At 53.4% G+C, this 13,701-nt stretch overlaps 1 long non-coding RNA gene across 2 annotated transcripts; it reads left to right on the top strand.

Moving 5' to 3' along the window:
• Window positions 1–2,507: 2,507 nt before the first annotated feature.
• LOC121081702 lies at window positions 2,508–3,355 on the top strand. 2 transcript variants are annotated; one of them, XR_005825765.1, is made up of 3 exons: window positions 2,508–2,559; window positions 2,706–2,763; window positions 2,847–3,355. It is a non-coding gene; the product is annotated as an uncharacterized LOC121081702 (long non-coding RNA). The 2 variants fall into 2 exon arrangements; XR_005825767.1 differs by having other exon boundaries at window positions 2,703–2,763.
• The last annotated feature ends 10,346 nt before the right edge of the window (window positions 3,356–13,701 follow it).

Raw genomic sequence — 13,701 nt, 5'->3', positions numbered from 1 at the left:
TGGGGAAGGGCCATGAACAGCTATCACAGGGACAGGAGGGGTCCATCACTTGATAATCCCCCTCAGCCCTGGGGGGTGCAAGCGAGGATAGGGCAGGGGCTGCTGGGGTGAGGGGAGGGGGAGGTCTGTGCAAGAAGCCAGGCTGAATTTTGGAGAAATCAGAGGAGGCGTGTTTGCCTCTGGGCACTGCCCAAAAGCACCTGGGCAGCCCCAGAGTGGGGGTTGGGGGGGGTTCCAGCAGCTCCATGCCATGTGGCACGATCCAGGGGTACCACCGTGGCCACAAGCCAGGGTGCTGACTGCCACCTCAATCCATTGATATTTTTTATTACTCCCTGCTTTCCCTCTCCCTGCCCTGCTGCAGGGATGCTGGGAGGCAGGGGAGTAGCTGTAGGGACAACCCCCCCCACCCCCCAACCAGGCAGCTGCTCCATGCTGCTGCTCCCTCCTCTCTGGATTATATACGTTAAGATATATTTATATATTATAGTTATATATTTAAAAAAAAATAAATGGGGGGAGAAAAGACCAGCTAGCAACTCTTGCAGAGGCTCTTGTGGGCCAGTGCCCCTCCCTGGCAGTATCCTCCCCCAACCCCTCACAAAACTAATAATAAAACCTAGAAAATTATTCCAGTGCGTTTGTCAGGGGAGGCCCCCTGCTCCCCAACGCCCCCTGGCCCCAGCCCCCATCCTCAATTCCCCCTGCCTCTGGCCTGAACCGCGCCAGTCTTATCTCTGGCAATCCATGGTGGCCACGGCTTTCTGGGGGGGGGGGGCAAGGGGGCCAGGCGGGCTGCGGGTGGTGCAGATGGTGGTGGAGGCCGTGGGCGGTGGGCGAGGAGGGAGGCAGCCAGGCGGGGCTGGTGGCTGGGGGGCGAGGAGGCCCAGAAGGGGCTGAAGCTCCCGGAGGGGAGCAGACCATGGAGGTGATGGGGCTGTTGCTGCTCTGCAGGCTCTCGGAGGTCGCGCGCTTGGAGAACATGGCCAGGGCATCCGGACAGTTGGTGGCGTGGCCGGCGTGTTGCTGGGGGTGCAAATCTGCGGGAAGAGAGGGAGAGAATGGGCATCAGATTGGTCATGGATCGTTTTGGGGTCCCAACGCACCCGCAGGAGCTGGGACCCATCACGGTTCACCAATTGCATCCCACACCCTGGGACCCCTCGAGCCCCACGGGGATGCTCAGAACCTGGGTCATGGCCAGTCCTGGGGTATCCCGGCGGTGCCATGCAGACTCTAAGGGTGCAGGGGGCTCCCCCAGAGGCGTGGGGGCTGCCTGAGGAGGGTCTCCTGCCCCAGCCTCGGGAAGGACAATGTTGGACCATCCAGGGTGCTCAAAGGCCTGATGTGTGGGAGAGGGTGTTGGGGTCCCCCCTGGTCCCCCCTTCCCTTTGCACTCATATAACAGTGAGTGCAAGGCAGGCTGGGCCCCATGCAGTTCCCGGTACAGCCCCCTGATGCGGCACCCAGCTAAATACAGCGCCCAGCCAGGAACGGATCCGGCCCCTGCCCAGCCAAACTCGCTGGCAGAGGAAAATCTGGTGGGGTGGATCGTCCCGGTCCTGCGCTGGGGCTCAGGGGCTGGCAGGCACCTCTGCCCCAGGCCTTTTGCCAGCTGGAGAAAAACATTGAGAAGGTGCTCCTCAAAGTCCACACTGGACAGAAGGTGACCGCCCCTGTACCTGGCGGTGCGGGATGTCCTGAGGAAGGTGAGCTCCTCCCCCACCGTGCCATCGTGCCACCTGCTCCCCCAGCAGAGACAAGAGGTGCCACCATGGGGCAACGCTGGTGGGACGCCCCCCTCCCAGATCAAAGAGGTCCTCCTGCTCCCCCTCCATCTGCTGTCACAGCACGGGGGACCCCTGGGGCTCACTGGGGTGACGTGCTGTGGCTCCCTGTGTCCCAGGAGCTGGCCCACTGCCTCCGCACCTGGACCTCCTGTGCAAGGTGGCCGAGCTGTATGGTAGGGAGCTTCAGGACATGGATCTCATGGCCTTGGAGGCCTGCAAAGCCGCTGACAGAGCCAAGGTGAGGTGGCCAGGGGCACCTCGGGGCCCTTTTCCACCCTCCAGAGCCCACCGACGGCACCATGTGCCCCGGAGGCTGCTGGGTGTGCCTTCAACCAAGAGCACAAAGAGCCGGAGCTGGGCTTGCCCACAGCGCCCCGATGGGCTCCATAGCTCCTCGCGGGTGTCGCTCTTGGGCCGGGCTGCCCTGGGGCTGGGGACAGCCTGCCCGAAGCCCCAGCTACGGCGAAGGCAGCACGCTCCACCCCGCCAGCCCTCCTTGCCCACTATCCTTCCCAGCCTGTCTACTTGGCGACGGGGCTGGTCATTGCTGACCCTGGCCATCCCACAAGTTCAGCTGGCTGCCAAAGGTCCGTTCCAGCTCTGACAGCCACTTCCTCCCTTCTCTGACCACGCTCCAGAAGGACGCAAACAGGACGCGCAGCCGGATCCTTGCGGAGAGAGCGCGCATGTACCGCTCCCGGGCCACCCAAGGAGGTCCTCTGTAGACACAGGGTGGCGGAAGGACGTGTACCAAAGGCACCTGAGAGCGGTGAGCTGGGGGTCCCGGCACAGGCCAGGCTGTGGGCAGAACGGCAGGCATCGGTGCCGGGCCCCCCCACGGGTCGGGGGCCTGCAGGGCCAGCTCCCCCCGGCTGTCAGCAGCGTGGGGGGTGACAATGCACATCCTTGCAGCAGGAGAGGCACGAGCTCACCGTGGACTCCCCGACCCCGGCCTCACAGGACCAGCTCGTGGGTGAGTGCCTGGCGGGGTGCAGGGCGGGTGGGACGCGGGCACAGCCGCAGGCATCCTTCCCTGACGCTTCCCTCCCACCGCAGGCACCAGACTGGAGGCCGTCAGGTCCCAGATGGAGCACGAGGCCAGGGTCACGCAGAAGACGGAGCAGGCCAAGGCTGCGCGGCAGTGCTCCAGGATCTGGGTAACGTCAACCCCCCCTCTGGTAAAACCCACGGCTGCTCAGGGCCCGGGGAGCTGAGAGCCCTCTGCTTGCCTTGTTTCATTGTGGGCTTCTCTGCCCTCCTCTGCCTCGGGAGACCCCCAGAGGCCCTCTGGGGCGGGCAGGGATGGCACCACACTTCTCCGTGACATGAGCTTGCAGCCGTCCACGGTGCACACGGCTCCCCGAGGCCACGGCCTGGGTCCTGTACCCTGCAGGAGCACCGGGGGCTGAGTCCTCGTGCTCTCCCCCGGCCAGGACATACCCGGCAGGCTCCTGGAACAGCAGAAGTCCTCGGCGGACCTGGAGCAGTGCATCAGGGAGGGCGAGGAGAAGAAGCAGGCACTGGCGGAGAGGCTGCACGAGCCGGAGCTGAAACTAGCTAAGCTGAAGTTTTCACCAGCCCTCGAACACAAGCAGGTGTGCAGTCGTGTCCACCGGGCCACGGCCCTTGGCAGGGGGGGGACACCGTGTGTGCCAGGTGTCCCCGACACAGCAGGGCACCCCTTCCCACGTCCCACTGCAGCCGCCCACCCCTCCTGTGCCGCCAGGTTTTCTGAGCAGGGGGCTCCTGCTGGGAAAAAATAGGCAACAGCCTGCGGGTAGAGAGGGAGCGATTAAAGACCCAGGATGGATGGGGAGCTGGACAGAGGACACAAAAGCAGCAATGGGCCAAGGGCAAAGAGGGATGAATTAAAGCACCGGGACTGGGAGCCATCTACGGGGAGACATCGGGGAGCAAACAGCTACAGACAGACGTGTACAGGGCAGAGAGGGAAAAGGGAGTCCCAGCAGTACTGACCTGAGGCAACGGGAACCTTGCAGCCATTCCTCCTAGAAATGTAATGGGGGTAGAGAATGAAATGGGATTTTTTTGGAGAAATCCATTCAAATCACCATTGAAAACACGGAACAAAACGCTAAATCCCCGAGGTTTACAGCAAGAACACAACCCCCCGAACCCTAAACAGTGCCTCTGAACTGTTTCCGTTTCCAGGAAGTTTCACTCAGGAACTGACGAGCGTGCGTGACCACCCAAGTGGTCTGGTTTACCGAGCAGGAGAGCAAAACAATTACCTTTTCAGTTGGCACATGTATCAAATATATATCCAAAGAAACTCCGTTAGTGTAACTCGCAAAGAGCTCTGGGATCTTACAACTTTGCCTGTCGTGTCCTGGAGAACTGCCGAGCTGTGGACTCCTCAGAAATACCGGGGGCACAACTCTTGGCCTGCCTGAAATGTTCAGGACGCTGTAAAATCAGAGCGGTTTCTACTGCTGCCTGCATATCGAGAGCTGACTACAGCTGCGAGTTTTCTTTTGCATGCCTCACAGCTGGGTGCCAAACCAGAACAGCTGCACACACAGCAGAGCGACTGCTCAGCACACCTACACCAACAGAGCTCTCCTAAAGCACACCTGGAGCCATTCATACCCCCAAGTCAACATCTGTAGCAGCACCTGGCCAACACGCTTTTGACACAATGTCATTTTGGGGTCAAACTGACGCACACCAAAAGAGTAGTGAAACCCATCTCCTTCTCTGCCACGTCGGGTATCGCGGCTCCTTCAGTTGAGCAATGACTGTTACATTATTTCCCAAATGCAAAGCCAAACGGAGAAAAATATAACCACGGCATGCTCCTCAAAAGGCAACTCTGCACCGGCAACTGTTCATTTGTGACCAGGGACGATGTGGCCACGGCCCTTCACACTTTCGGGACGCCTAGGTGGGACTGAACGGTGCTTGTGAGCAAAGAACACGCCTGCTCGTTCAGACAGGCTGGTTAAGTTTACCACAAAACTCTACTTCAGCATTTGCTAATCCTGTCCGGCTTTGCGTATCCAGGGTATCTGTGGGTGACACACGGACCCCGCGGGTGACACACGGACACGGCTGTGCACGCTGGCACGCTGCTGCTGAGGGTCCTGCTCTCTCTGCCTGACGCAGCGGGCTGCTGAAGCTTCCCGTGCCGCCCTCCCCCAGGTGGCCGCCGGGCAGGAGACCCCCCCCGCCCCTGCTCGCCTCCCCCGCGCTCCCGGCACTCCCCCCGCCCCCGCCGCCACGGCCCGCCCCCGGCGCGCCGCCATGCTGCTCCTGCAGCGCGCACCGCGCACGGACGGCGCGTTCGGACGGGCGGCGGGGGCGGCTCCGCACCGGGAGGCAGCAGCGGGCGCCCGCGGCATCGCCCCGCAGGACGCGCGGGGGTGGCGGTGCCGTTAACAAGCGGCCGGCAGCGCGGAGCGGGGAGGCCCGGGCTGCAGTACCCACCTGTGCCCGCTGGCGGCAGCAGCGCCCCACCGGCCCCGGTGCCGAGCAGCGACGGGGCGAGCCCCGGCCGGGACCAGCCCGGGTCGCGCCGCCCGCACACCGGAGCTGCCGCGGCGGGGGGTCGCGTTCCTCTGCCCGTCTCTCCCCCGCAGCCCAGGCACCATGACCCGTTGCCTGCGGACCAGAAAGCACCCACGTGGCTCAAGCGTTTCAATCCTTCGCATCTGACGGCTTTAACAGTCGGGTGGGTGGTTGTGTCCGTGCCCCCGCCCCCATTACCGAGGGAGAAGCAGCAGCACAAGGAACCTTTCGGCGCAAGGGTTCTTCCCGACGGATAAGCCCCAGTGATTGCTGCTGTTAAAGGAGAAATTCGCACAGCCGTGGGCACCACTAGGTTTGCTTTAGTCACAACTCGGAGCTGGGCCACCACCCCGGTGAGTGGCAGAGAACCACGGCATACAGCACAGCTCAGACACCAAAATCATTCGTCAACGTCCAAAGTTTTAGGAATCTTCCATCATCTGACTCTGTCCCCAGTGGATTAATCTAGTCAGCTCCAGTCTCTGCCTCAGATTCTCCTCCTCGGATCGTGATCTTCTTTCCACCTGCTTTAACTCACACACTCCTTCAAGCTCACTTAGTCCTTTGAGCAAGCAATTCCTATTCACATATACTATTTTTGTTAAATCAGCTGTGTTTCTGGAGAGCGCCTGCGTACACAAATTGACTCATCTACTGTTCTTCTCTCTTCTCCCGCTCGTTAACTTGACTGAGGTTTAAAAACAGCCTTGGATTAGGGCCTATACAGGGGTCAAGGCCTGGTTCTGCCATTTAGCAGCTTCAGCACTTTAAATTTCTTAATTAATCACATTTTCTATAAACAATTCTCTCCTTTTGTTTTATCATTGTGTACCTGCAACAGTTTAATAGCTAAGATATTAGGATATTACCAAGTTCTTTCTTGTAATTTTGCTACTAAGACAGTCACACACATTACACAACCTTGCATTAATATAATCACAGGCAACTATAAAAATCGCCCCCGGTTATTATAATGATCGCTTTCCTTTAACCCACACTGATAGCTTAGGGAACCAAAGACATTAATTCCTTGATAAATATGCATGTTTTCTCAGATTGAGAAAGATATTTTGCAAATACAAATAAATATGGGGTCACCTGTTCATCTCCCATCCAAACAAAACTTGTCTTTGCTGGGACGTTAAGTTTTTTTGCTCATGTACGAGTGCAAGACGTGAGCAGTTAATTTCCCTCAGCCAGAAAGCTGTAGCAGAACATTTGTTTATGCTGTCTTCACATGGCTATCACGCACAGCGCCAGACCAACAGAGAATTCCCTACCTGACACACTTCTCCAGGGCACCTGTGCCTGGGTGGTTTCGTGGAGCATTTGGACTCTGTACGAGTGCAAGAGTGAGCAGTTAATTTCCTCAGCACAGAAAGCTGGTTAGCAGAACGTTTTCTGATGTCCCTTCACATAGCTACCAGGGCAGGACGAGACCCCAGCAAGAGAATACCTCCCTGGCATCTTCTCTGGTCGAGCTGTTTTGGGCTGGACATTTTCAAACATGCATTTTGGCCTCTGAATCAGGGCAAAGTGAGAACCATGAGAAAATATAATGAACCACTTTCGTGGCCCAGAAAGGCGGTAGCCCAACTTCTGTGACGGCTCTCGCATTGCTAACTAGGGCAGGATAACAACAAAAGAAAATTTGTTCCTGGCTCTTCTCCCTGAGGAGCTGTGGTGGATGGTTCGAACATGCAATTTCGGCTCTGTAGCAGGGCGAAAATCCAAGAACCCATGAGCAAACGTCGTTACCCTTTTATTGCTTCAGAAAAGCCAGTAGACCCAACTTCTGTGATGTCGACTTACACATAACTACCAGGGCAGGTGTAGAGAACCAACAAGAGAATCCCTTCATGGCACCTTCTCCAGGGGAGCTGTGCCCTGGGTGGTTCCACGGAGCAGTTGAGTCTGTATGAGTGCAGAAGCGAGCACTTAAATTTACTCACCAAAGAGAGAAGATAGCAGTGCTTTTGTGGTAGTCACTCACATTGCTAGCAGGGTAGTGTGAGGAAGACAAAGAGAACTTTGTAGAATGAATGGCTGCAGAAGCCATGGCCTTAGAATCTCTGGAGATCTGCACAATCCAGGCTGGTATTAGAACAGGCCTGTAATCAGAATTGTCCTGAAGCTGCTGTGCTGGACGTTAACAGGAAAGGTAGCCTTGAGCTCTTCTTGAATCCTGAGACCCAAGCAATTTATGTTGTGCCAACAGGCCGTGGCCTGTAACAAAGTACAGCTGCTGGAGAAAGCAGGTGCAGGGCCAAGAAAGACTAGGGAGCGGTACGGGAAATAGGGAGTAACAAATACAAGGCTGAAGCACCAAGCAACACAATTAGCTAACATGGACAGAATGCTTATTTTAGTCATGATAATTAGGGGTGTGAGAAATCCCCGCGCGTGTTTAGAGACTACTAACCCAATTATATTTCTGCTTTACGAATATGCACGTGTATGGGTTCTATGTAAGCAGTGTTAGAAACTAATGAAGTTGAGCAAGATGCATAACTCATATTGAGCGTCTTCTTGACTCCGGCGAACCCTTCTTCCAACAATTGGTGCCCGAACGACGGGAAAGCTGGTAATTGCTGGAAAAACTCTGCCTTTGCATCGCGACGGTGGGCTTTGCAAAGTTGGGAGTCGCTGTGAAGAGTTCAAGCAGGAAGACGTCCGTAAGGAGTAAAGCCGTCTGAATCCGGCATTGACGTCGTGCGCGCGGACCTGCACCGGTAAGACGTTTTTCCCTCGACGATGGAAAGGGAAGCGGCACTCACGCTATTAACTGATATTCTTGCTGAGCGATGAGGCTAGCGTGAGCACTAAGAAGCTCCATGAGCTCTGTAGGTGGGCGGCTTGAAAACGGACACTTAAAAGAACCCGCAGTTGCTGGTTCAGTGTGACTGAGCGGCGAGAGGTCGGGGATTCCCTTTGCGATGCGATCCTTAGCGGCAGCAAGTCAGACAGGGACTTGCGGACTGCCTGCCGGGAGGTCATAAACCATTTACGATCCCTGGTTGCGGAGAAAAAAAGTGGCTATGGCTCGCCTCAGACCTCCTCGGTCGGGAAACCGAGTCGCAGTCTACCCGATTATTTGGTTCTCGGCGCTCCGTCTGCAAAAGGCTTAATTGTGCCCATTAAAAAATCTGCGGCAGAGCTGTTACCACCCGCCGGAGGGGTGCCGCCGCAACGGGTGCTCCGCGCCGCCCTGACAGCTACCGAGAGCCGCCCCCCCTGCTAGATGAGGACCGAGGGTACTACGGCGGGTCCGAGTGCGCCTCTGAATGAGAACGCGGAGTCTGATAAAGAAAATGAACCCACCCCAGCTGCACCTGCCCCGATCCCCCCGTCCCCGAAACCAAACCCTCCGACCGGACCCCTAAACCGCTTGCAGCAGCAATGGAACGAATGCCATCTGCCTACTGCCGGTCGTGACGTTCAGATCCTGACCCGGGAAGGTGTTATCCTCCACCCCTGCCGCTCCCCCAAGGCCGTTGGTCTGGGGTCGTAAGAGACGCTGTAATTGGAGAGGAGAGTGGAAGCTGCTTCTGCTGTTGCTTGTCGTGCAGGACTGCTCCTTTACCTGCTGGTTCTCAGCAGCCGCTGTGTGGAAACCTTTTGATTGGAAGTTCATGCAGCAGCTGCCGACAAGACAGTTACACGATATGGATTACTATCTGAACAGTGCAAACACTTGTTGACCTTATTTGTTTGACTCTGAAATCACGACACCCAGTGAACTGTACTTCGCTAGCCAGATTGCTTCTTACACCACGCGCGGTTCGCCGTGCCGTGCCGTAGCCGTGCCGTAGCCCCGCAGCTCCACCCACGCTCGCCCGCCCACCACCGCCACGGATCCTCCCAGCTGCTGGCGAAAAGCGGAGTCCAGAGTTCGGTGTGGAGCTGCAGATCGCCCCCCCGCCTCGATGGGTAAGACCGCGTAGAGTAAATCGCGGCAGGACTCTGCGCTAAATTCCTCTCTGTGAGGGGGGGCGGGGGGGCACCACGGAAGGCCGCGACGAGTAAATCGTAAATCGCGGCAGGGCTTCTCCGCGCTGATACCCTTTCTCGTGAAAGGGGAGAGCTTGAGAAGCCCGTCGATGGAATTAGACGCGGCAATTAAACGTTAACTGGCATCTCTCCTTGGAGAGGGGAGGGCGTTTAAAGAGGACAGAAGTGGGGACCTTAGTTCGCTGGGCACGAAAAAGGATAAGATCCCCCGAGCGCGCGTTAATGTTTAGTATTGCGGAATGGAGAGCAAGTGGGAAATTGCCTCTGGGGTGGCGGTCGATAGTTAACACTCTGGAAATCATGAAAGCGGGAAAAAAAAAAAAAAAAAAAAAAAAAGTAGCGGCGGCAGCCCATAGAAGCTTGGGAGAGACGTGATAGAAAAGCCAGTGGAGCAGAAGGGTGGTTCACCTAAGCATTCTCCTCTTGGTTACACTTTTCGGAGTTGGGCATACTCGTCCTAATGAAGGGTACTGTCGCCGCCCCTGCAGTGTTTCGACAGTGCCGGAGCTTTTAGATAAGACAGCGGACAACCAAAAGTTCCTCCTCGTCCTGAAACATCATCGGATGGGTTTGAGGAAGAAGGCGGGGAGAAACCTTGTGATAACAATACAGAGAAATCCTTACAGGAGGTAATAGATACATTAAGAAACCTGGAAAAGCGAGTTAAAATGAACCTGCCTACTACTTCAATACCTGTAATTCCTCCAGTTAGCCCAACTATCCCACTGATGCTGAACTTGAGAAAAGATCCAATTCTGCAGTGTTGGTCTGGTGTTACTGGTGATGCTGTTTTGGAGGGAGAATGGCAGGTGACCAGCTCGTTAGCTTTATCCAGTACTAATTATAATAATCTTGATGCGCATAACTGGGACATGATTTACGGAAGATTAATGATCAGATTTTAGCGACGGGAGTGTTGCAACCTGCTCTTCCACCTTTTATGATGATCCCACAGATTTGGCAAATTGTTGTGATAGACTTGAAAGACTGTTCTGTCTTTTTCACGATTCCCTTACACCCTGATGACACACAAAGAGACTCACTAACGATCATTTGCAACCGTTCCGATCCTGGTTGCATGGCACCAAAGCCAACAGTCCTCAAACTTGTTCACCAGAACAGCGGGGCTGCCCTGAAAGTTGTATCCCGCAAGATTCAGGACTGGCTGGTGTGGTCACCGAATGGCAAATCATCCGTTATCTTTTTTGGTTTGTAATGTTGCCACTTCACCTTTTGCCCTTATTTTGCAATGGCAAAAGAAAAAGGGGGAAAATATGGCGATCATTTTAGAGTGGTTGTTTTTGCCATTGCAGCCCAGACATCGTATTTTAAGTCGCCCTGAAGCAGTAGCGGCCCTTGGTGAGAAAAGGAAGAGACAGGATTGTTGAAACTGATGGGACTGAAACCAGCAGATATCAGTATTCCAGTCCGTGGTGATGATTATGAATGGCTTCTGAGACATCAACAGCCATACAGGAAGCCTTGATGGGTTATACAGGTGTTGTACACAACAACCGGCCAAAAGACCTCTCTGGAAGATGTTAGAACATTACCAGTGGATTGCGAGAGACCGTTACGCTCAAAAAGACCAGCTGAAGGGCCAACCCGGTGTTTACAGATGCACGACGAAAGATGAAGAAGGCCTGCGCGTGTTTGGCAATCGATAATCAGTGGCAGAAACAAGTGATCACCGGTGAACCAGGGGACAACCTTCAAACCTTAGAACTGGAAAGCAGCCTGTTGAAAGGGCAAACCGTACCCGGACAGCGAATTATCTTCAGAGACAGAAAGTATCGCAGGACACAGGCGTAACTAAACGGTTCGACTAAGGTGTTGGTTTACCTTAAACTATCTCTCCCTTACGGAGGAATAGAGAGCGGCACCACCTGTTGTTCATACATCACCAAACGGCGCGAGGGAACCAAACAACTACAGTTCCCTGGTTTGAATGTTCTGTATAAAAATATGCTTCAGTGTGTATGGAAGGACCTAATCCCGGTGTTATTTATCGGTAGAGGTTAATTTTTGTATCTCACAGATAAAGGACCTATATGGGTCCCCTAGCAAGTTTGTGCGACCTGTAATGTCAAGATCAGAAGACAGAAGAGAAGACTCAGAGCGAGCAGACGGAATAAACTGTCTATGTTGTAAGGGATGTAACCCCGTGGCTATGATGTGCCGATGTATGCTATGTGGAAGTAAAACGGTTCTGTAAGCCAAAGCTTAAATGTAAATGGTGTAAAGAGTGTACGTGTTTGATTAGTAACTGGGCATGAAACAAGAGAAAGCATACGACTAGTGTACTACCCGTGCTGACTGGAGACAGTATACATCATCAGAATCTGTGAAAGCACAGATTTGTGAGGTGGTGGAGATGAAAAGGAAAAAAAAGAAAGAAAAAAAAAAAAGGTGGAAATTGTAGGACTAAAACATGTTTAATGGTGGACTTGGTTTACGGTCCTTGATGAATTTTTTTACACCATTGGCCAAAGTATTTTGACTCTCTTGCCTAGAACAACATATGGGTGAACATGGGCAAATATCACGGGGGTAACAGACTTTTGTTTGAGTTTGCAGCAAGCAGACAACCCCTTTAGAACTTGTTTAATTGGTATTCCCCTGCAAGAGAATGAAAACAATCTTTGATGGTTTTTTTGAAAATGTTAAAACAGTGGATCTGACTCTCCAATCAGAATGGTACATGTATGAGTCCCGAAAAGGGCACTTTGTTTGGCCTCTCTATGCGTAATGCAGCGTGCAGAAAAACGGTTATTGAGAACTTTGGAATCGACCGTATCATTTGCCATTGCAGGAGTTAAAACTATAAGGTAGCATTACGGCCCCGTTAAATACGTTAACGTGACCTGCAACGGGAATGCCAGAATGCGAGGGACACCGGTAGCACCACTTCAACCTCTAAATGGCACTGGAGTAATTTGGTTTGGTGAACCGTGGGGATTGTGGCTAGCAGGTCAAGGTGAATGGGAGTTTGATACAAGGTTTCAAAATTTAAACCGGTTCACCTAATTGGGGTGAACTGAAAGCTGGAGGCTTACATGTAAATGTATCAGGGGGCTATCAGTTGCCACCGGAGTCTTTTTGGTATGTGGAGATAGAGCATGGCCAGGGATTCCTTTGAATCCCTGTCGGTGGACCATGTTATTTGGGCGTTTAACTTTCTTTGCTCGGCGGATGAAAGACTTCTTGACTCCACAATTTCATAGATCACGGAGGGCACTGCGCACCTTTGATGAAACATGTAATGACCGAGTCGATCTGCACCCTGCAACAACAAATGTCTTAGCCTCCATATTTATGCCAGGAGCAATGACTGCATTAAACGCTAAGAACAGATGAAGGTTAGCGTGCTGGGGAGAGAAGCAATTTAATCATACATCACAGATTTTAAGTTCGTTATCGCCTTGACGTAGATAGTGTTAGGCATGCTACGTTACAAAATAGAGCTGCAGTAGATTTTTTGTTATTAGCACATGGACACGGTTGTGAGGATTTTGAAGGGATGTGTTGTGTGAACCTTTCCGATCACTTGCATATCTATCCACAAGAAGTTGTCACAACTGCAGGGAAAACATGAAGCATATTCTTGTTGATGATAATCCCTTTGATGAATGGTTGAGAGGACTGGGCGTAACACAGTTTGGTAAAGACGTTATTGATGAAGGAATACGCTTTGTTATAATCATTCTTGTAAGGCTTTTAGTTTTTTTAGCATGTGTTCTTTTCTTGTTTAAAGAGAGTAGTTTTTAACATAACCCAATCAGGCTGGCTTGTGCAAAGAAAAAGGGGGAATTGTAGAAGAATGGCTGCAGAAGCATGACCCTTAGAATCTCTGGAGATCTGCACATCATCCAGGGCCTCAAGGCATTAGAACTAGGCCTGTAATCAGAATTGTCCAGATGCCTGCAGCTGGCTGAAGGTTAACAGAAGGTAGCCTTGACGCTCTTCTTGAATCCTGAGACCAAGCTATTATGTTGTGCCAACAAGGCCGTGGCTGTAACAAGCTACAGCTGCTGGGAAGAGCATGGTGCAAGGGCCAAGAAAGGACAGGGAGCCCCGGTACCGCAGGAAAACTAGGGAGTAGACAAACTAACAAGGCTGAACGCACAGCAACACAATAGTACATTGCTACAGGATAGATGACTTAACTTTTAGTCTAATGATAATTAGGCTGGGTGTGAGAAACCGCTGTGTGTATAGAGACTACTAGCCAATTATATTTTGCTTTACGAATATGCACGGTGTCATGGGTCTCTGTCTGTAAGCAGTGTTAGAAACTATATGACCACGTTGAGGCAAGATGCACAACCTCATATCGAGCGTCTTACTTGACTCACGGCGAACCCTTCTTCCA

The sequence above is a fragment of the Falco naumanni genome, chromosome 1 (assembly GCF_017639655.2).
Source record: "Falco naumanni isolate bFalNau1 chromosome 1, bFalNau1.pat, whole genome shotgun sequence".
In the NCBI taxonomy this organism is placed as follows: domain Eukaryota; kingdom Metazoa; phylum Chordata; class Aves; order Falconiformes; family Falconidae; genus Falco; species Falco naumanni.
This window is presented reverse-complemented; position numbering and strand designations above follow the sequence as displayed.